Consider the following 24,069-nt stretch of genomic DNA (forward strand, 5'->3'; position numbering starts at 1 on the left):
TGGCTCCTTTCTATGAAAGCCTTGTGTTCGTATCGTTCCCTACTTTTTGCTAGTGGACATGAGCAGAGGATGAGGGAATCTGAGGCCCTCTGCTCTGGGAAGCATTATCAGGGATGGTGGCTAGATCGGATGCCCATTTAGTTCCCATGGAATTTTTGGGTTTATCAGCTTTGCCTGTGTTTGGAAGAGAAAAAAATCTCAGGATCTGCTTATAGAGCAAAAGTTTCTAGATAAAGTTTCACCTATGAAATTTTCCCTGAGTCGATGCATTTTTATTCCTGTTTTACATTCCACTCTTATCCTGTTTTCTCCATTAAGAGATTCCTAGTGAACCATAAAATTTGTCCCAATAATTTCACATGCAAAAATGTAGTCATTGGTTTCAGATCACTGGAAGTCCCCAGGATGTAGAGATATATTTACCTATTTCTTCTAAAAGTGATGGGAAAATTGGCAGAGGTTCCCTATTTCTCATTCTTGCCCCACGTGCATTTTTCAATAACTCTAAGCCCAGAGCCTCTTGACAGGAAGGCAGGTTCCTGTCTTAGGAAGTTGCTTGGACTTATACTCCATCAAAATAACAGTGTAAATGAAGAAAGAAGGAATATATGGCACTCAAGAAATAATAACTGACTTCCACTCTGGCCAAAATGAAGTAACAGGTCTGAATTTCCCATCCTGCCTGAATCAACTGAGAAACTGACAAACTTAGGAAAACATACATTGGGCATCAACTAACAAAGGACAGTTGTCCCTGAGAGATGTTAAGTAACAGAGGTGAGCCTTGCGGGTTACCTAGAGAGAGAATCAAGCTGCAGCAAAAGTCGGGGAACCCACACCAAGGGCAGGATTTTACCTAAGTTGACAGGAAGGAATTAGGGGGCCAAGGGGCTGAGAGGTCATGGGACAGGATACGAGGGTGGAGAGAGGTGCAGAGAGAAAGTTCTGGAGCTTGTGTTGGGTCTCTCTCAAGTCAGCAGCTGAATACTGGTCAGCAAATGTATGTCAGGAAACTGCCCAAGGCCAGGAAAGAATAACCCCAAAGGACTCAAGGAGGCAAACCAGAAACTCACACAGGGCCAAAGAGAGTTCCAGTTCCCACTGCCAGAGTAGAAAACCCCATAATTCTGGAGGCACCTGGTACGGGACTCTGACACTGGCTCACCCAGCTGGCTATGAAGCATGACAGCCATTGGAGATGGTGAGATGGCCATTTCCAAAAAGGTTTCATTCATCACATTTGGTCTGAGACTGATCAAGAGAGCTGGCCAAGTGGCAACTTCATGGGCCCTCTGTCAACCAGTGTAAGAGACACTCCAGAGGGCCACACAGCAAATTCCCTTTCCCCTGGTGTTGTGCACATCTCCACCTTTCACCAACTCGTAGGGGACACCCAGTGCCACCCACGTCACACTCTGTCCTTGTCCCCATGCCCTGACTCTCCCGCATTGAGCACTCATTGAGATATGTGTTGGATCCTTCCTGGGGGAAGGCAGACCCTCCATGGCCCTCACTGCCTCCCTGCCTTCCCCCCTCTTCACCTCCACCCCTTCAGCCAAAGCCATCTCCCCATCACATCTCCGCACTAACATCCCCTGGTCTTTCCAAACTCCTTAACTCCCACCCCACTCCTAGGTGCATGCTCTGCACCAGGACTCCCGCCCCTGCACCTGGGGCTCCCAGGCTTCCCTGGTTTCACTTTGTTTCATTTCAGTGGGAGAGGGTCATTAGTTTCTTTACAGAGAGTTTGGGTTTCTGATGCCCACGAGGAGTTGGTGGTTCTTTTCTTATTGTTAAAAAGTCATACAGCAATCTCAGTTAGTGGTTCTGAAACATCTGTGATTAAACAGCTGGAAGGGGGAGAAGAGTGTGTTTGGGAATAGGTGTTTTGTGCATGCCCCAGGAGGACAATTGAAAGTCTTTATATTTTACTATTATGATGTAATTGCTCTGTGCGTCCATCAGTTGTGCTGGAAAATTTGCAAAAAATAACACCACCAACAAAAAAACTGGTGCAGAGCTCCTGAAGGACCTGGCCCTACATCCAAATGGAGCCTTTCAAGATTAAAAACATTACCCAATGTTAAACGTTGGCATTTTCTGATACGATATGTCAAAAATCCTTTTTCTCCTCTTCAAAGTCATTAAATGACAAAGGAGGCTCTTTTTGTTTTCAAAACCAAACGCTTATTTACTTTTCAGTCAGTTGGCTTATTCCATATTTCCGCTAATTTATCAAATTTGGAAAGAAATATTTAAGCAATTGTAGGCTGTCATTTCAGTTTTACTTGTTTTCTAGTGACTCAGTAAATCTACATAGGATGAAATGAAGCTCTTAAACCTGAAAAGCGGCCTGTATGAATGGCTGTGACATTTAAAAACCCTGCCAATTTGAAGACACCTCTGCTGTCCTGCTTCTCTACCCTCATCAAGGTGACCTGGAGTTGAGTGTTGGTGCTGGTGGGAGCCAGAGGCACTGGCTGGCAACTGTCCTGGTACAGTGCTGAAGCTGGTAAACAAAAAGAAATCTTCCTTTCTCTTCCTCTCTCTTCTGTAGAATCCCAGCCCGGGCTTATATGCTGTGATGCACCCTCTCACCTACATGGAACCGTGATAGATTATCATCTGTGCCCTCACCCCAAGGACAAGTTCACCAAAGAGTCCCACATCGGCTCCACCATTCCTGTCACCCTAAAGCACTTTCTCCATCACACAGTAAAGCCATCACCGGACTGCCAGCCAAGCTGGCCCTGGGCTGCCGGGAGGCACAGGGCCCGAGGGTGGCGGGCCCCCACTGGGGTTGAGGAAAAGAAGGCTTGCTGCCTCGACCGAGAGCGACAGCCTCGGTGGCTTCCGTTCACTCTCACTCTGCCAGCCCTGTCGCCTCCTGGCCACCCATAGCCGCCTCTCGGGCTGCATGTTGCCCTTTCCCCAACATTCTCTCTCACTTTTCCTCTTGAAGGCTACTCCTGAGGCTCACTGCGTTCCCATTTCAGCCATGTAAGGAGGGTCCCAAGGTGGGAAGAACCCATGGGCAGATGCCCTCTTCCTTTGGCACTGCCAAGTGTGTAAAACTCAGGGATGGGCACAGTGGTGATGTGACAGGTGCACAGTAAGGGAGGTGGCACCAAAGATGTCCTTCCCCCTCCCCCCAGGTGACTGGGATGTCCTGAAAACCCACCATCCAGGACACCCCTTGTGTGGGTGCACTCAGGCCACTCAGACCCAATAATTCCCAAGTTCAGTTCATTACTGCACTTGGGCGATTACCCGGGTCTCCCTGAGCCCTCTCTCCCTCATTCACTCGTCTAAACATCAGTGGGTCCCCGCAGTCTGCTTGTTCAAGTGCACGTGGATCCATCCTCTCCATTCTGCCCCATTGCCGACCACTGTCACAGTCACTATCCCCAGAAGGCTCCCTTAGCTGCATTGCTTTCTAGCTCAGAAGCCCTTGGTGGCTCCCTGCTACCCACAGGAGCAGCTCCAGGCTCGTGAACTTTGCCCACAAGGCCCTCTGTGACCTGCCTGCCTCTCCATTCACACCCCCCTCTAGTCCCCAGCACACACCCTACACCCCCTGAGCTGGTGGTCCCCAGCAGCGCCTTCCTTCATCTGCACACATGCTTCATGTGCTCGCCCGCCTCCCCCCTGCCCGGAGTGCCATTTGATGAGCTACCCATCGTCCTGGAATATTGCACTAGCCTTGCATTTGCAATCACTAAAACAGACCACAAAAGCCAAATCCATCCCCCCTTAAGCAGATATCCCTGAAGGCAATGGAAGTTCTTCTTAGCTTTTACCTCACCACACTGTGGCTTTATACTTGATGTCATCTGCTGGTTTTTGTTATAGGACATTATTCCTGGAATAATGCACTGGAAAAGATTCCAGTCCCTGGTTCTCTCATCCTTGCCTGACACCTCTAAGGCAGAGGTGAGCAAGAGGTAAGCTGAAGCTCATCTGTTTGTGTCACAGAGGCTGTGATCCTGAAAGGTTAGATGTTGAAGCTATGTCAAATTGTATTTTTAAGACAAGAGAGATGTTTACTTCTCTGAGAACTCTGATGATGCATCCACCGACTTTCATATTTCAAATTTATCTTAATTGAGGTACACTTTTAAAAAAACGAATGTCACAGCTGGCTATTTGGCAGTTCTTAAGTTGACAGCTGATCCACATAATTTATTGGAAATATTCACTCAGTTTTAAAAAATCCAGTTTTTCCCCCCAGTTGCTGAAATTAACCATGTACACACCCCATATCCAATTCCAAAGAATCTTCTTCTCTCTCATATCAAAACCTGGCATTAACTGTGATGACACATGGCTACCTCAGCTACACATACAACCTAGAACAGGTAAATGAGGTAAATTAATTGGACCAAAGAAAGAAGAAATTTGTGGTGACCATATTTTCACAAATTTTCTTATTTCTACCTTCAGAGCCCTAAGGTATCAAATAATTAGCCTGATACTGTTGTAGAGAAATCGGGTTTGCGTGGTATCGAAGGCCAGGACACAAGAGTACCGAGAAGGAAGTTGGTTTGTTTTGACCGGCCGGGCTCGGTGGACTCTTGTCCTAATAAAAACCGAGCCCCGAATAGCTTTTTCCAGACCCTTTTATACAGAGGATATAGGATTAGGGAGACTAACAGTGATGGTATGCAAACAGACCTTTGGTTAGGTTCTTGAGTGTTTGATCTTAGTATCAGATAGGTTATTTCCTCCAGATGAGCTACATATTCTCCACATCCAAGCCAGCTTGGATTAGTATATCTTCCACATCTGGTCTGGAGGCAACCCTGAATACACATTCAGTCTCACATCCTTTCTGAACATTCAAAGACTGTAGGGCCTATATTGCTTATTTGGCCATTTTGGGGACAAGGTATACTTGGAAACAATTTTGAATTTATGCACAGGCTATATCAATACTTTATCTTTAGGACTCTGCCCACCTAATCACCCCTTGAATTTTGTCTTTATAAGTAGATTTTAAAAAGTTCTTGGTCAGCAAATGTGGCTGACATTCCAAAGTGTTGATCATCAGCTATCACCTTTTGTTCAATGCCTTTGATCTGGAATGAGGGTTACCCCCAGTTGGGCAGAGGCCCGTTGTCTTAGTCTACCAGGCTGCTATGACAAGTACCACATGATGGGTTGACTTAAACAACAGCAATCTATTGGGTCAAAGTTTTGAGATGAGAAAAAGTCCAAATCGAGGTGTTAGCAAGCTGAGGCTTTCTCCCCAAGACCTGTATCATTCTGGGGCTGCTGCCGGCTGTTCTTGGGGTGCCTTTGCTTGTTTCCCTCTCTGTCATCACACGGTGATGTCCTCTCCTTTCTCTTCTGGGTTCTGCTGACTGCTGGTTCTGACTCCTCCCTATCCTGCTTATAAAGGCCTCCAGTAATCTGGATTAAGGCCCACATCCTTCACTTGGGCCACACCTTAACTAAAATGCCATCTTCAAGAGATCTATTTACAGAGGGTCCACACCCATGTGAATGCTGATCAAGACCAAGAACCTGTCTAAATTGGCGCACATAATTAAATCCATCACACCTGTCATGGCCCCAGGGGTGTTCAGGAAACCTGAACTCTGCCACCAAACAGGAGAAGCATCCAGAATCTTTATCCATGCACCTCCACCCCTACCCCACCTCTGGTATGTCCTGGATCCCGGCTCAAAAACCCAACTTCCCAGCCCCCTTTTCCTACCACCACCACCAGCCTCCAGGAGCTGCTTGACCTTGGGCATGCTCATCAGCAGCCTCTCTGGGCTCACTCCTCTCCTCTGTGAGACATGGGAATTGGACTTGTTGTGAAGGCCTTTCAGCCTTGACATGTAAGTTTTAGTTCGAGTAAAAAGCTCTCCAGAAGATGCAGCTACCCCACAGATACCACCCATCTACTGCACTTCACCCTACCCACAACCCACCCAGGGTATTAGGAGTCCAGTTTTGGACTCTTTATCACTTCTTACTTCATATCCAGCAGAAAAAGCTCTTTCCAAATCATTCAAGCCCCAGGCTTGCTTCTGGATGCCTCTTTATGTGCTTCCCCTTTTATTTTCTAAGTGCTCCTCTACTATGCTGCTTAGTCTGGAGATTTAAATGACGTCAATGAAAAGCACCCAGCCCAGGATTTGGGACATGGTGGGAGCACAAAAACACTAGTTCTTTTGCTCTTAGTTCATCCATACCTCACCCACCCCACTCCATTGCCATCCCAAAATGAACTGTGCATCTTCTTGTACTTTGTTTTAGCATATTTCTAAACTCTGAAGTTTCCAGAACATGGGGGACACAGTGGCACTGTAGAAAGAACAGAGCTTGGAGTCAGAGAGTCCTGTCCCCAGGCTGCACTAGGTGTGTCACCAGCTGTGTGACCTGGGTGGTGTGTGAAGCTTTTAGCTCCTTGCCTGGTACATGCTTGGCAACTCTGTTCTCCTCACCCCTTATGCCCACCCACTAAACCCTGCAGTAACTGTCACTGCCAGATGGTATGCCTCTACATAATAGGCAGCCTCATTGTGCTTGGTGTAGGAACCCCACCTGCCATCAGAAAACTCCACTGAGGTGGATTTTAGGTCCAGTCAGGAGGCTGAATCAGCAAAAGAAGAAAAGGGAAAAGCATGTACTACCTGCATACCACAGCAGCAAGCACTGTTTCCAGAATTAGCAAGAAACATCCTTTTTTATTTTCCCAGAGCAGTGTCCTTGGAAAAATCTCTTATGGCTGCTGCAGGCAGTATGCCCTTGAAGGAAACCAAAATTAAACATGAATTCTGCATGAATTAAAGAACACCCTCCATGAATTGTTACTTTCAGCTCTGTTAGGCCAGTTTGGTTCAAAAGAAATTGTAATTGCATATAGATTATACAACCAAAATAGAATTATATATTTCCTTGTTGTAGATGGATGTCCACTGGACACAAGATTCTAAATCATGGTGGTTTGTTTACCTCCAGAAATGGTTACAAAAGAAAAATGACAATTGCTTTTTTAAAATTTTTATAAATCCACTAATGATATTTCAACTTTGCAGTCACTTTGTTGAATAAATTGCTTCCCATCACTTATTTGGTGTTTCCCCTTGTATCTGCTGCACCTGAGAGTTACCTGTTTGTTGTTAAGTCTTGCAAAGTAGGCATTCAGTCTTTATTCCAAGTTATTTTTGTATTATTGAAATGCCCATTTGGTATTCTTTACTCTTTAATAAAATCAGAGGGAGTTTTTTCAGTCTGCATGGGTTTCCATAAAATCTGAGAGTCAGCAGCAACTGAAGAAATGATCGAATCCATTACTTTCCAGAATTTCAGATTTTATACATGAGTGAAATCTCCAAAAGAAATTGGGGAGCTGGCTTACAGTTGTTGGAATTTTAGTTATCCAAGTACTTATGTTTTTTAAAAAGCATACAAAAAACAACTACTGGCACCAATATTTTAATTTTAAAAAAAAAACCATGTTAACACACACATGTAAAAATCAAAGGAACATGGTCTCAGATATTTAAAATTGGGTAAATTTTGTTTCCTGAAAATCTCACTGTTAGAATAAAATGGCACTCACTGGGACACAGAGACTGATGATTGCAGGCAGAAAGTTTATTGGGAAGCTCTCCCAATGGAAGGGGTCTAAAGAGAGACTTCAGCACCTCCCGTCAACATGGTGGGGGTCTAAAGAGAGACTTCAGCCTGTCTTTGTCAGAGTCAGTTATGAATATACAGAGTTTTCTTATTTCTCATCTATTTTTATAAAATTTGTCTCACCATATGTGCTCTTTGCACTTTTCTTTTTTCACTTACTAACATCTCTTAAAAATGACTATCAGGGAAATGGACTTGGCCCAGTGGTTAGGGCATCCGTCTACCACATGAGAGGTCCGGGGTTCAAACCCCGGGCCTCCTTGACCCGTGTAGAGCTGGCCCATGCGCAGTGCTGATGCGCGCAAGGAGTGCCGCACCACCCAGGGGTGTCCCCCGCGTAGGGGAGCCCCATGCGCAAGGAGTGCATCCCATACAGAGAGCTGCCCAGCATGAAAGGAAGTGCAGCCTGCCCAGGAATGGCGCTGCCCACACTTCCCGTGCCACTGACAACAAAAGCAGACAAAGAAACAAGACGCAGCAAATAGACACAGAGAACAGACAACCAGGGGAGGGGGGGAATTAAATAAAATAAATCTTTAAAAAAAAATGACTATCAGTCATAGAGATCTTCCTCATTCTTTTTTTTAAATAATTTTTTTTTTAGTTTCATAGAAGCTTTAGATTATGTAAATGTCACATAAAAAAAATTGAGGGGGAAGCAGACATGGCCCATTGGATAGGGTGTCTGCCTACCACATGGGAGGTCTGTGGTTCCAACCCCAGGCCTCCTTGACCCATGTGGAGCTGGCCCATGTGCAGTGGTGATGTGGGGTGTGCTCCACATAGGGGAGCTCCATGTGCAAGGAGTGTGCCCATAAGAAGAGCCGCCCAGTGCGAAAGAAAGTGTAGCCTGCCCAAGAATTGCACCGCACACACAGAGAGCTGACACAGAAGGTGACGCAACAAAAAGAAACACAGATTCCTGGTGCCACTGATAAAGATAGAAGTGGTCACAGAAGAACACACAAGGAATGGACACAGACAGCAGACAACTGGGGAGAGGGGAGTGGGAAGGGGAGAGAAATAAATAAAATAAATCTTTAAAAAAAATTAACGGATTCCCATATGCCCCACTCTTCCCCCACATTTTCCCACATTAACAACTTTCTTCATTAGTGTGGTACATTTGTTACAATTGATGAATACATATTGAAGCATTGCTGCTAACCATGGACTGCAGTTTACATTACAGTTTACCCTCTGTCCCACATATTTTTGTAAGTTATGACAAAATATATAGTGGGCTGTATCTGTCATTGCAGTGTCATGCAGGACAATGACAATTCTAGTGTCCCAGAAATGCCCCCATATTATACCTATTCTTCCCTCTCCTATCTCTCAGAACCTCTGGTTGGCCCTACCTTTGTATCAATGATAAAAGTTCTTGAGTTGCTAGAATAGTAGTAAGTCTATAGGAGAATAACGATGAGTCTACTTTTGTCCACTATTCATTCACCAATCATGAGGGTTTGGGGATGCGATGCTCATTCTGCTTCTATTTGAGAAGGGGTTTAGATCCCATTCCCCATTCTTTTTACAGCTGTGAAAACTATGTACCATAGTTTTTTTTCCCAACCATCTCTTATACTCGCCAAGCTGGTACATTTTTTCACAAGAACTAAAAGAAGGTAAAGAGACTGGACATAACCATCCCAGGGTCCACAGGATGGAGGAATAGAGTATGGATTAGAGTGGACTTACTGGTGTTCTGCTGGGGAACTATTGTGATTAGTAAGGGAAGAAATTGTAATATTGATGTGGAGAAAGTGCCCACGGTAGCAGCTGATGGTAGGGAGAGGGAAGGAGGTATGATGTAGATGCATTTTCAGGATTTGGTGTTGTCTTGGGTGGTGCTGCAGGGACGGGTTCTGGACGTTGTATATCCTGCCATGGCTCATTGGGTGGAATGGGGGAGAGTGTAGACTACACTGCAGACCACGGTCCATGTGGATCAGCAGTGCTCCAAAATGTATTCATCTGGTGCAGTGAATGTGCCACAATGATGGAAGAGATTTTGATGTGGGAAGAATGGGGTAGGGGGGTGACAGGTATATGGGACCTCATACTTTTTGAATGTAACATTTAAAAGAAAATAAAGAAAAATAAAAGACATCTCAAAGACCTCTAAGCCCTTACAAGGAGCCTTCAGTTATTCCATTTGCCACCGTGCCTGCTGCCTTACTTGCTTTCTGCTTCCACTTAGGTGTCTGCAAGGAGGTCAGTTTCCTTCTCCCTCTGCTGCAGCCCCTCTCACATGACCCCTGAGCTCTCTCTTTTTTCTCTCCTTTGCTTCAGACAGCTCTCTTTCCAGCATCCAGAAATTCTTCCTGGAAATTATTGAAACTTTTTCCACTGATGTACATTCTCTTTGCTGTTGAAGGTCCTTTTTTTTTTTTTTTATTCCTTTAATATCATTTGAAAGGTTTATAAGGAAGGAGTAGAAAAAAGAGTTAGTGTGTGGCCAGAATTCTGTGGCCAAATTTAAATAACAATACATTTATTTTCCTTAGCTCAATTCCTTTAATGTCCTAATACCCAGGAATTTTTATATAAAGCTCTAAACTTGTAACACCAAATAATGCATAAGGATGGGAGAGGGAGGCAAGGTTTGACACTGAATAGAATGATGTAGGGAGTATATAAAAGTGGGAAAAGCTATTATGAATGAAAAATTACTTACCATTACCACCTCTCCAAGAAATAATATAATTTTAGTCCTTATCAGGTAAAAATTCTATGATTCTGTTTCTAAACTCTGGAAAAATGTCCTTTTTGACTTCTACTGGGACCTACCCAGTAGAAGTTCTTCCCTCTAGGGAAATAGTAGTAGAAGCTGCTCCCAGTGTTAATAACATGCTTTGGGAAAATATATAAAGACACCCAAACTAATAATGTGATCACTTACCTTTGGCTGCTTGTGTGATTTCTCCACAGCTGCGACTCCTTCAATACAGTTACACTTCCTATAGATGCCCCTGCAATTGTGGATGGCCTGCCAGAAGAAGACAGATTGGAAATAGCCCAATGGTCTTTCTTTTTTCCTTGGGTCTCTCATGTGGTCTGGTTTCCAAAAATATCGCAGATGTCATGAGAGCTTGAAAGCCAAATAAGAAAATAAGGCCAACACCTAGCCATTCCGCTAACTAGGTAAGATGGTAACTAGGTTCATGGTAGGATCAAAAGTTCCCTTATCTTTAGGTGCTCCAGGAGCTCAAAGGAGGGGAACTCAGAGGGCATAAATGGGTTTTGAAGGCTTCTGTGATCATATGGACTTGGATTAATACTTGAAAGAGGGATAGGATTTGGATAGCCATGAAAGCAAGGCCCTTAAATTTGCTCTCACCAATCAGCATCCAATGGGCAGTGAAACTGTGTCCTTGAATCTCCTGCTTCATCCCCATTTCAACCTAGTAGCTAGTGTCTCAGCATCAGAACTGAGAGCAAATCTAAACCCAGCAGAGTGTGCATCCTTGGCCAGGAGCTGCTTCTCCCTATGAGAACCTCTGTGCATGATTCCCCAATACCCAGTGTACCCTGCCTCCAGCTGGAACCCTGTGCAGCCCCATATGCAAGTCCCTCTAGGTCTCAGGCTCTTCTCTATCCCTTTAAAAAAATCTATTTTATTATCACATCATTTCAGAGAGAAGTTCCCTGTATTTTAGCCAGGACTTTTGTTCCCCTCTCTTTCTCTCATACCCCACCTCCATTTCTCAGCATTTTCTCTTGGCTCCAACCTTCCACAAATACCCAGAATCCTTCTACACTAGGGCATATTCCCCATTGCTCCTGTGGGCCACCCTATTGCACAACAGTGGCCTCTAGAACTGTGCAGTTAGTGGGTTCTTTTTTCCAGACAAGAATAAAATCCATTTAAGTTTTCTGGTTTAATTAACCAACATGGCCTTCATCTTTCATTAACATTTACATTAGAAGGGCAGGGCAAGCAGTGACTGAGTAAGCATTCAAGAGTCTGCTCATCCTACAGACCCATTCGTAGTCACCCAGAGCTATCTAAAGCACCTCATGGGGGCCAGGAGACCAGAAGAGCATCCTGACACATCCATGAGTAATGGAAGGAGACTGCCTCTCTGCATTGAGGATTCATGAGTTGATCATTCCACACTGTGGTGACCAGTGCCCATCCTGCACTGGCAGCACCAGCCACCTCAGGAGGTACTCCATGACTGGAGTGGGAAACCCCATTTCCCCAAAACAGAGTTGGAAGAGACAGTTGGGCACCAACTGCATCTACTGAATAGTAAATTTGGCTGGCTGAAGTATAGTCCTAACAACAGCTGAAGTTTGAACCTGCCCAAGTTGAGAAGAGGCTTGTAGCCACCATTTTAACTCTGCCTCTGACAGGAGGGGAAGAGGGACTGATTGAAAATCTCAGTGACAGCTGAAAATCACAGTAACTGTAGGGACTGGCTTCTTTCAACCAGATCATGTTGCAGTGCTAGCCTAGGCCCGAGCCCCACCTCTGGCAGGGAAGGAGGTGGGGGGACCTGTACCAGCATCGCTGGGCAACTGCAGGTGTTTTTGTCCTGGAAGAACTAGTTTGTTAAGCACCTTCGATTCCATCTCCACCACTCTACTCCCATAGGATAAGAAGAGGTGGTGTTTCTTCAGCCTCTCCAGGCAACCGCAAGTGCTTTCTTTGTTTTAAATTTTTTATTTCTCTCCCCTCCCCCCCCAGTTGTCTGCTCTCTGTCCATTCACTGTGTGTGCTTCTGTGACCATTGCTATCCTTATCAGTGGCACTGGGAATCTGTGTTTCTTTTTGTTGCATCATTTTTCTGTCAACTCTTCCTGTGTGCAGTGCCATTCTTGGGCAGGCTGCACTTTCTTTCACACTGGGCAGCTCTCCTTACAGGTTGCACTCCTTGTGAGGCACACTTCTTGTGCATGGGGCTTCCCTACGTGGGGGACACCCCTGCATGGCAGGGCACTCCTTGCGTGCATCAGCACTGTGCATGGGCCAGCTTCACACGGGTAAAGGAGGCCCAGGGTTTTGAACCACGGAACTCCCATGTGGTAGGTGGATGCCCTATCCATTGTGCCAAGTCTGCCTCTCCGCAAGTGCTTTCAACCTCCACAGACTGCATACTCAGACTCCTGTAGCTCCATCCCCGGCACCTAATAAGATAGGAAGGGAACTGTGATTCCTTAGCCTCTCCAAGCAATTGCAGGCCCTGGGTGCCCCCACGAACTGGTTTGTTGAGTGAGTTCAATTCCATCTCCACCTCCACCTCCCACCCCTCTTAAGATAGGAGGGGTCTGGTGTTTTCTCAGGCTTTCAGGGCAAATGCAGGTGCTTTGGCCTGCATGAACTCAACTATTGGGTGTCTGTGTTTCCACCCCAATGCCAATAGGACAAGAGGGGAACAGTGATTACCTATCTTCGGGGTAATTGGAGCTGCTTTTGGCCCCCTGAGACTGAATAGTCAGACACTTGTAGCTCCATCCCTGCCCCCAAGTAGGATAGGAGGGGAGGTGTGTTTCCTCAGCCTTTCCAGGAAATGACAGGTACTTTGGCCAGCATGGGTTGGACTGTTAGGTACCAGTGGATCCAACCCCATCCCCCAATAGGATAGGTGGGGGCTGGTGTTTCCTCAGCCTCTCCAGGCAATGGCAGGAACTTTTGGTTTTCAAGGACTGTACCATTGATGCCTGTGGATTGTTCCCCATCCCCCAATAGGATAGAAGGGGACTGGTGTTTTCTCAGCTTCTCTGAGTGACAACAGGCACTTTCATCCTACAGGGAGTGAACTCGTGTCCACCCTCCCTCCAAGGGCAGAAGGGACAGTACTCCCTCAGTCTCTCAAGGCAACTGCAGGCACATTTGGCTTACAGGGATTAGACTGATGGGCACTCCAGAGGATCTATCCCTACCCTTGGCAGGGGAGGAGGAGGGACAGTCTATGTCATTCTACCTGGTAACTATAGTCATTTTGGCCCTTAATGGCATAGTTTGTTGCCCAAACTTGCAGCTCCATCCCGGCCCAGGTGGTAGGAGAAAGGACATGAAGTTCCATCATTCTTTTCAGGCAACTACAGATGGTCTTGGCCTGCAAGACTTGGGTTATTACATATGGCTGCAGCTCTGTCCCTACCCCTGGCAGAGGAGAAAGCGGGGAGAACCTTCACTAGCTCCTGGGGAAATGTGGGCAGCTTCAGCCTCCACAGATTACAGCATCAAGGAAATCCTCAGCTACTGCAACACGACCTACAAGGGAGAAAGGACAAGAAAGTACTAACATAAAGACAGAAATTGCACCCAGAATAAATCCATCTAGTAAGCCAGATGTTGAGGCAATGAAACAAGCCTCCATATGAAACAAAGGAGTTGAGACAACTTATCATAAATGTTCAAGCAAATATCCTTAATAAATTCCATTAGATGCCTAAAGAGATTAAGGATATTAAGAAGACAGTGTGGGCGTCAGACTTGGCCCAGTGGTTAGGGTGTCTGTCTACCACATGGGAGGTCCTTGGTTCAAACCCTGGGCCTCCTTGACCCATGTGGAGGTGGCCCATGCACAGTGCTAATGCACGCAAGGAGTGCCCTGCCACACAGGGGTGTCCTGCACAGTGGTGTCCCATACATAGGGGAGCCCCAGGTGCGAGGAGAGCTGCCCAGTATGAAAGAAAGTACAGCCTGCCCAGGAATGGCACCACCCACATGGAGAGCTGACACAAGATGACTCAACAAAAAGAGACAGATTCCCATGCCACTGACAACAACAGAAGCGGACAAAGACAACGACGCAGCAAATAGATACAGAGAACAGACAACTGGGGTGGGAGGCGGGGAAAGGGGAGAGAAATAAATAAATAAATAAATCTTAAAAAAAAAAAGAAGACAGTGTGTGATCACAAAGAGGAATTTGAAAGCAAACAGAAAAATAGCAGATCTTATGGGAATGAAAGGCACAATAAATGAAATAAAAAATATGCTGGAGGCATATAACGTAGCTTTGAGGAGGCAGAAGTAAGGATAAGTGAGCTAGAAGACATGGCCCCTGAAATTGAACATACAAGAGAACAGATCAAGAAAAGAAAGGAAAAAATTCAACAGGGTCTCAGGGAGCTAAATGACAGCATGTGAAATGCAAACGTGTCATGGGTGTCAGAAGGAGAAGAGGAGGGAAAAGGGCAGAAGAAATATTTGAAGCAATAATGTTAGAAAATTTCCCAACTCTATTGAAGGACATAGATATCTGTGATGAAGAAACACAACGTACTCCCATATGAATAAATCTGTGCAGACCAACTCCAGAACACATATTAATCAGAATGTCATATGCCAAAGACAGAATTCTGAGAGCAGCCAGAGAAAAGTAATGCATAACATATAAGGGATATGCAATATGATTAAGTGTCGATTTCTCATCAGAAACCATGGAGGCAAGCAGGCAGTGGTGTGATATATTTGAGATACTGCAAGAGAAAACCTTCCAGCCAAGAATCTTATATCCAGCAAGATTGTCTTTCAAACATGATGGCAAATTTAGAATATTCACAGATAGAAACAGAGAGTTTGTAACCAAGAGACCAGCTTTGCAGAAAATACCAAATGGTGTGCTACAGTCTGAAATGAAAAAAAAAGGAGAGAGAGAGACTTGGAAGAGTGTGTAGAAATAAAGATTATAACAATAAAAGTAATTAGAAGTATCAAAAGAATGGTGAAAATAAATATGACAGATAAAATATGACAGGAAACTACAACTAATTGTTAAAAGAAATGTAAAAGGCCTAAGTAATTGGAAGAACATTCCATGCTCACAGATTGGAAGACTAAATATCATTAAGGTGTCAGTTCTACTCAAATTGATAAATAGATTAAATGCAATCCCAATTAAAATTCCACTGGCATTAAAAAAATTGAAAACACTTATCAAATTTATTTGGAAGGGTAAGATGTACTGAATAGCCAGAAAGAGCTTGAAAAGGAAAAACAGAGTTGGAGGACTCTCACTTTCAGATTTAAATCATATTACATAGCTGCAGTGGTAAAAACAGCATGGTACTGGCATAAAGACAGACACACAGATCAACAGAACCAAACTGATGTTTCAAAAACAGACTCTCACATCTATGGTCAAGTGATTTTTGACAAGCCTGTCAAGCCTATCGAGCTTGGGCAGAACAGTCCATTCCACAAATCGTTCCAAGAGAACTGAATATCCATAGCCAAGAGAAGGAAAAAGGATCCCTATCTCACACCTTATCCAAAAATTAAGTCAAAATGGATAAAAAACCTAAGTATAAAAGCAAGAACTATAAAGCTTCTAGAAAAAAATATAGGAAAATATCTTGAAGACTTGATGGTAGATGGTGGATTGTTAAAGTAGATAAGAGACTGAGATGGACTCCTGATGTTTAATGCATGTAGAAGTTTTAATTATTCTAGGGATGTAAATGTCAAATGAAAGAATGCTAGAGAATGTCAACACAGTAAACCCAGAGGCAGATGAGAATTGTGGTTGATAGTACAGATGCAAGAGTGTCCTTTGTGAGCTAGAGGAGATGTACATCACCTTCACAAGGTGGTGTGAATGTGGAGAAGCATGGGAAAACACAACTGGAGTGACCTATGACTGTAAATAACAGTAACAATGCATGCATCTATGCCAAAGATGTACTGTGTTGATAATGGTTGTGTATGGAAAAAGTGTGCCAAATGTACACTATGGACCTGGTAATAGTCTGATGATATTATCTCATAATCGGTAACAAATGTTCTACCATAGTATAGTGTATTGATAGAGGGAGGTTATATGGGAATTCTGTACATGTGCATGATTGTTTTTAAGTTTACATCTTGTGTCATAAAAGTATATTTTAAAAATAATAATAGGGATGCCTGGGGGGAAAATTCACCAAATTTAAGATAAGGATTATAGGGAAGCAGGTGTGGTTCAATCACTTGGGCTCCTGTCTACCTTATTGGAGGTCCAGGGTTCGATGCCCTGGGCCTCCTGGTGAAGGAAAGCTGGCCGTGTGGTGAGCTGGCCCACGTGGAGTGCTGGCCTGCACATAGCCTGTCCCTTGCAGGTGTGCTGTACCGCAAAGGAGTGCTGGCCCACATGGAGAGTGGTGCAGCAAGATGACACAGCAAAAAAGACACAGAGGAGAGACAATAAGAGACACAGCAAATCAGGGAGCTGAAGTGGCACAAGAGAATGATCGCCTCTCTCCCATTCTGGAAGGTCCCAGCATCAGTTGCCAGAGGTGCCTAATGAGAATACAAGCAGACACAGAAGAACACACAGTGAATAGACACAGAAAGCAGACAGTGGGGGCTGGGGGGGGGGGGGCGGCTGGGCAGGGGTGAGAAATAAGTAAATCTTAAAAAAAAAGAGATAAGGGCTATAGTTACTAGTAAGATTTTGACAATATTCTCTCAACATTTGTAACAAATGTCTCACAACAATGCAAGGTGTTGGTGGTGGACTGATGTATGGGACCCCTGAATGATGTTATGCATGTTTGCTTTGTAAGTTTACAACTTTTACTATACACTTATTGTTTACGTATGTTCATATATAAATGATATAGTAGTAATAATAATATGCTGGGTGGGGAAAAATATACCAAATGTAAGATACTTTGGTTATTAGTAATATTTTGAGGATGCTCTTTAATCAGTAGTTAAAAATGTTTCACAACAATGCAAGGTATTGGTGGTAGGGTGAGGTGAGGTATGTGAGCCCTGTATGACATTATTATGTATGCTTGTTTTATAAGTTTACAACTATTACTATACACTTATTGTTTATGTATGTTTATGTATGAGTGATATACTTCAATAAAATTTTTTTAAAAAGATAGATGGAATCAATGTTGAAAGCCACAAGAATTGTGTACCTCTTAAATGATCACATATTCCTTCTGTTTTTCCTTTGGAAAGGTGAAACAGTTCCAGCTAAACAGCTTATTACTTTTCAGTGAGCTTTGTGAATGGGATGTAAATACTATGTTGACTCCAGAAATGATCCAAGTGGAGTTCTCTATGTTAGATCGTAAGGACACCAAGAAGGAGAAGTAAGTGGAGGTTTTAATGCCATAATAAGAGGTAGCACTGGGTAAAATTTGTCCTGTGTAAAGTACGGACCTGTCATTGTAGATGAATCTAAATATCTCAGGTGAATCAGATGAATCTAAACGTGTAAGAGACACGTTTCTAAGGCCTTCATTATTCTGATGTGGGCTTTATTTTGCACACATGCACTCCCTCAAATGTTTTGGCAAGTGAACTTTAAAGATGGAATCCAGTTTTCCTATTTGCTTATCATTTGATTTCAGAGATGTGTCTGTTTCTTCTCAACAGCTGATTGCATTTTATTCAATGTAAGGATCCCGGGCTCTCTAGAGCCAGGTGAGACCTGGGGCCGAATCCCAGCACCACCGGTTATCACGTGTGAGGTCTTGAGCCAAATTGTTTATCATCTCTGGGCCTCTTTCCTCACCTGAAAAAAAAATGCAGATAATAAAATCTGACTCTAGAGATGAAATTAGATTAGTGGTTGTGTAGGGCTGGGGAAGGATAGAGGGATTGAGAGGTAACTGCTAAAGGGTACTGGGTTTTTCTTTTTGAAGTAATGAAAATGTTCTAAAACTTGATTGTGGTGATGAATGTACAACTCTGTGATTATACTGAGAGCCATTGATTGTCCACTTTGGATTTACTGTATGGTGTGTGCATAGAGCTCAATAAAATTGCTTTACAAACTCCATTACCCAGACAGTACTTCAGCCTAATGGACTCAGAACCTCTTGTTGTTGAGACCCAGGTGCCAGGGTTTTCAGAGTCTCCCCAGGTGATTCCAACGTGCAGCCAAGGTATTCCCAGATGTTCTCCCGTGTGTCCAAAACTTCCCTCCCCCACCCCAACCTTACCCAGAGTTAGACTTCTAGGGCATGAAACAGAGCACTGAAAGTTTCTCCTGGTGGAATTAGGTTTGAAATTGGAGGTATTTCCTTAAGGCTTCTGTTCGCTCTGTTGGCATGTTTAGCCCTCTACACTAGAGTTATTAATCTGCCTTTTTGGCTCAGAAGGGCAATTTTATTTTCAGAATACAGGAACACTTCAGCTAGTAAACCATCTCCCCTAGCCCTCATTTAGCTCTTTGAGTTCCCCTGAATGTGCCCCCCAGCACCTCTTGTTTAGTCCCTTTCAGCAAAGTAAGGAAGGTTCTAGTATCTTCTTCTTATTCTGTAAATGCTGAGTTCACTGTCACCTGGCCAGTGCAGAACAAATAAACCCATACTATAAACACCCCCCTCCAAAAAAGAATCTATCTCACAGGGCAAGTGAGGAGCATCTAGTATGTTGTTTGTCTTTCCAATGTATATCGTCACAGTCATAATCATATCAGCTTTTTAAGAATCCTTTTGTGATGTAAATAACCCCCCCATAGTTCATATGGTTTATAAGTTTTAAACTGTGGGTATAATCTTTTTAAAACTATCTTTTTAAAAGGAAATACCTTTTCTTTTATTTATTATCATTTGTATTTTAAAACTGAGAATATACATAAAAATATAAAGAATAGAAGAAAAACATAATCCAATCGCCGAGGGGTGGTGACTTTTACATTTTGATATATGGCCTCCCAAACCTTTCTGTATACATATGTATACACATATCAAGAGTTTTTAACAACAATGAAATCATGCTCTATATATTTCGTTTTCTGTATTTTTATTTAACAATGTATCATAAATATGCACTGATAAATATAGGTAACATCATTCTATTTCATTGGGTAGATTGCCTTGATATATTTATCCAACCCCTATTGTTGGACATGTAGACTCTTTCCAGTGTTTTCCTGCAGCCAGCATCCTTGTGCCAGAATCACCTGCAAAAGGATCAGAATGTTTCCTTAGGAGAAACTCCTAGAAACATAAACGCAAGGTCTGCGGATGCATTTTAAGGTAATTTTGTTGCTAAATTACCATTCAGAAAGTTCTTCCATATACCTCCCACCAGCATAGGTCAAGGGTGCCTGCCTCCAAAAAACACTCTGCACAACAGGACACTGTCCTTTTTTATGTTCACTTCATTTTTACGAAGATTATCTTTTTAAAGGCCTTCCCCTTGTCTTCATTTTCATTTCTTCACTTACTAGTGATATTAAAATATCCTCTCCTTATCAACTGTTTTTTCTTCTTTTGTGAGGAGACTGTTTGTCTCTTTGCCTATTTAACATTATCTTTCATTTACTTGTGTGTCCCTCATATGTTAAGGATCTCTACCCTTTCTAGGTATGTTGCAAAATTCTTTTCTCAGCTTATCTTCTAACTTAGTTTAAGGTGTTTTGCATCCTATCTTTTCTGAAAGGAATGCACACATGTCTTAGGAGTGTGGGAGTCTTTGGTTTGTTTGTGATCATTTCAAGGCCTACAGCAACACACAGATCTCCAAAAGGAAGTTGCAAGCTTCTAGTAAGTGTTTAAGGATGAAAATTTTAAATGGAAATTCAGTGAGTGCCTGCTTTGATCAGTTAATGACCACTATAAAATATCCTGTGACACTCAACACCCAGATGCACTTTGCATTCCGTTTCAAGTAAATAGTTGACCAAGAGCTTTATATATAAATATAAATATATATATATATATATATATAATTTAAAAGTTACCCCAGGACACAGAATGGTTTGCCTAATGATCAGGCTCCTATCCAATACCGCTATACTCTTTTGTACTTTAAGATGATTTTTCACCCTTTATACTACTGAGTTAATGTGGAATGCCATTTGATTATCAAATTATTATTAAGTGAAATAGAACTTATTACTTTATACATTTGCCAAAGAGGTATGTCATTCTTTTTCTTTTTTTTTTAATGAATTTCAGCTACTTAAAAAGAGGGAAAAAAAAGCTAGCAAACAATAAACTCTGAAAATTTTCTAAACACTAGTTAACTTCCAGTTTTTCACAATATGCATACATTGCATACAGTTGAAATCAATATATCCTTGGTAATTTGAATTCACCTGTTTTGCAGATAAATCTCACGTATATTTTCCCCACATGTTGAAGTGGTCAACGTAATTCTCATTTGATTGGCTGCATAGTATTCTAACAGGCTCATATCCCATAGACCATTTTCAAAACTCCTTTGGTTTGGAAATTCTCTTCAGCTCAAGATGAGACTTATATTCCATGTTCAGTTTTGTTTTCTCTGTCCTTACTCGTTCATCTTCCTTGCCTCCATCAACCTCAGCCAGAAGCCAACAGAAGCCCTTCCTTCAGTCAGGCACATGCACCAGAGCTGAACAGACAGGGACAGTCACAAGAAACACACAGCACATGTGGCCTACCATGTCCCCATGAAGACTGCTGTCCATTTGATTTCTGGCAAATATTTATTTTCATGGATGCAAAGAATCACCTGCTCTCTCCTGATGGCTATAATGAACTCAAGAGAGTGTTTGTTGCCTCCACGGAGCTCTCACCCCTCTCAGGAAATGGAGGCTCTGAACGTTTAGGGAACTTGGGCAGGCTAAGACCTCGGCGCAGGGAGATTGATGCCAGATTCATATCACAAGCTGAGATTTTCACCGGTAGCTAAATGATCACAAAATACCATGTAAAGCCTTGTTTTTAAAATGTTCCACCATATTTGACTGGGATGTCACTGTCAGTGCTGGGTGGCTTGAGTGACTAATTGTCCTCCTGTGTCCTTTTCATTTTTTTCCTATTTAGAGACGTGAAAGACCAAGCGCAGCAACCAGAGAAGGCAGGAGAAAAGCTGCCTGAGGAGATGAAGAATCTGCAGTTAAAAGCCCTCAGCCCATACCTGATTCTAGAATAACCATCACCCATAGCTCGGTTCCCCTCGTCCACTTACTGTGAGACTCTGTGTTCCTTTGTGTCCATTTGGGAATTAAAATTCTTGGACAAAAAAATAATTGAACTGTGAGTGATGTAGTTATTCAGTTATAACTTTTTCTTTTGAAAAATCAAGGTTGTTAGGATGGTAGTAGTGTTTGAAGCTTCTTGGTGTAAGATTTAGTGCTGGGATCAAGATATTGTGAGTGAGATGTGAGCTGCTGTGACTAGTGACGAAAGCCAGATGCTGACAGCTGTCCCCTGAGAGTCGTGGCAGTTGCCGTGCCCAGGACCCAGGGGTAGGTGGGTGGGGGAAAGGAGAATGTCCTCCCCACTCTGTGGGAACCGGTCCCCTCAGCTCCCTGAGCATTTGCTGGCTTGGGTGGCATCCAATCCTAGAAAGGACAGAGTTGGCATGGACACAATAGCCATTCCTGTGACAGACACCTGTGAGGGGTACTGGAAGTGGGGGACATGGTGAGGCAGCTGGAGCTTTTAGGCTGATTTGGGAGTGTCACAGTTTGCCAGGGCTGCTGCAACAAATACCACACAACAGCTTCACTCTGTCAAAGGCATTTGTTTCCTAATTTTATTTTATTTTATTTATTTTTTAAATTGATTTTGTAAAAATATTACATTAAAAAAAATATGAGGTCCCATTCAACCCCACCACCCCCACCCCACCCTCCCCCCCCCCAGCAACACTCACTCCCTTCATCATGACACATCCATTGCATTTGGTAAGTACATCTCTGCACCTCATGGTCAATGGTCCACATCATGGCCCACACTCTCCTACATTCCATCCAGTGGGCCCTGGGAGGATTTACAATGTCCGGTGATTGCCCCGGCAGCACCATCCAGGGCAACTCTAAGTCCCAAAGGCGCCTCCACATTTCATCTCTTCCTGCCATTCCCCATACCCATATCAGCCACCATGTCCACTTTTCCAATGCCACCTTTTCTCTGTGGACCTTGGATTGGTTGTGTCTGTGGCATCCCTATGTCAAGAGGAGGCTCAGATTCCACATGGATACTGGATGCAATCCTCCTGCTTTCAGTTGTAGGCACTCTAAGCTCCCTGGTGTGGTGGTTGTCCTTCTTCAACTCCATCTTAGCTGAGTAAGGTGAGTCCAATAAATCAGATTGTAGGAGCTGAAGTCTGTTGAGGCTCAGGGCCTGGCTATCATATTGTCAGTCCAGAGATTCAAATCCCATAAATATATCTTAAACCCCAACACCAACTACAATTCCAGTAAAGTAGCATGAAAGTCTTATGAAAAGAGATCCCATCTGAGTCCAGTTTCATCACGCAGAAACACCAGCTCCAAAGAAGGGCCGTCTGACATGGCAGTGAACCCCATCTGCCATGACCATAGAGCCTGTGGGTCTCTTTAGCCCTCAAAGGAACCAATACCTGGTGTTGTATCTACTTCATCTGTCTCTTAGATTCTGCTCAGTTGTGCATAAGGGCAATCCTTCTGACAGCCTCCAGACTCTTTTTTAGAGACTCGTAGCCATATAAACTCATTTCTCCTTTCCATTTCCCCCTTACATTAGGTCAAACAGCATTTTAAAGTCATGTTATTATATGTAGACAGGGATATTCTGCTAGATCCACATTGAACCTTACATTCAAGGTCATTTTCCAGTTGCATCATCAGTTGGTACTTGATAGTGATCCCTCGGTGCCAGGGAGGCTCATCCCTGGGTGTCATGTCCCACACTGGGGGGAAGGCATTGCATTTACATGCTGAGTTTGGCTTCGAGACTGGCCACATTTGAGTAACATGAAGGCTGTCAGGAGGAAATTCCTAGGCACAGTGCTGCTCTAGGCCTTGTTCTTATTTCAGGCGTATAGGCTCACAAGCATAGTCATTAGTATCATGCTCTCACTGTTGGACCCTCGTTCCTTCCTGGTCCTTACCGTTGCACCTGGGGGACTGCCGTTTCCTAATTTTAGAGCCTAGATGTCCAACATCAAAATACAAGATTCCCTGATTCAGTTATGCACCAAGTACAGGTGGGTCTCATTTACTTGCATTTTGCAAATAACTGTGATTTTTTTTGTTTTTGTTTGTTTGTTTTTACAATCTGAAGGTTTTTGGCCTTGAAGTCTACAGGTGCCATTATTTTGTCTTTTTTTATTTTTTTAATGTTACATTCAAAAAATGAGGTCCCCATATACCCGCCACCCCCCTCACCAACTTCTCCCCCCATAACAACAACCTCCTCCATCATGACACATTCATTGCATTTGGTGAATACATCTCTGAGCACTGCTGTACCTCATGGTCAATGGTCCACATTATAGCCCACACTCTCCCACAGTCCACCCAGTGGGCCATGGGAGGACATGTAACTGTCCCTGGAGCACCACCCAGGACAACTCCAAGTCCCAAAAATGCCCCCACATCACATCTCTTCCTCCCACTCCCTACCCCCAGCAGCCACCATGGCCACTTTCTCCACACCAATGTCACATTTTCTTCGATTACTAATCACAATAGTTCATGAATAGAATATCAGTACATCCACTCTAATCCATACTCTATTCCTCCATCCTGTGGA

General features: G+C 43.6%; 1 pseudogene; it reads left to right on the forward strand.

The window, feature by feature from the left end:
• Nucleotides 1-21,578, forward strand: part of LOC101434497 (cilia- and flagella-associated protein 221-like) — a 220,772-nt pseudogene extending 199,194 nt beyond the window's left edge.
• The last annotated feature ends 2,491 nt before the right edge of the window (nt 21,579-24,069 follow it).

This window comes from Dasypus novemcinctus, chromosome 7, assembly GCF_030445035.2.
Source record: "Dasypus novemcinctus isolate mDasNov1 chromosome 7, mDasNov1.1.hap2, whole genome shotgun sequence".
Taxonomy (NCBI): Eukaryota; Metazoa; Chordata; class Mammalia; order Cingulata; family Dasypodidae; genus Dasypus; species Dasypus novemcinctus.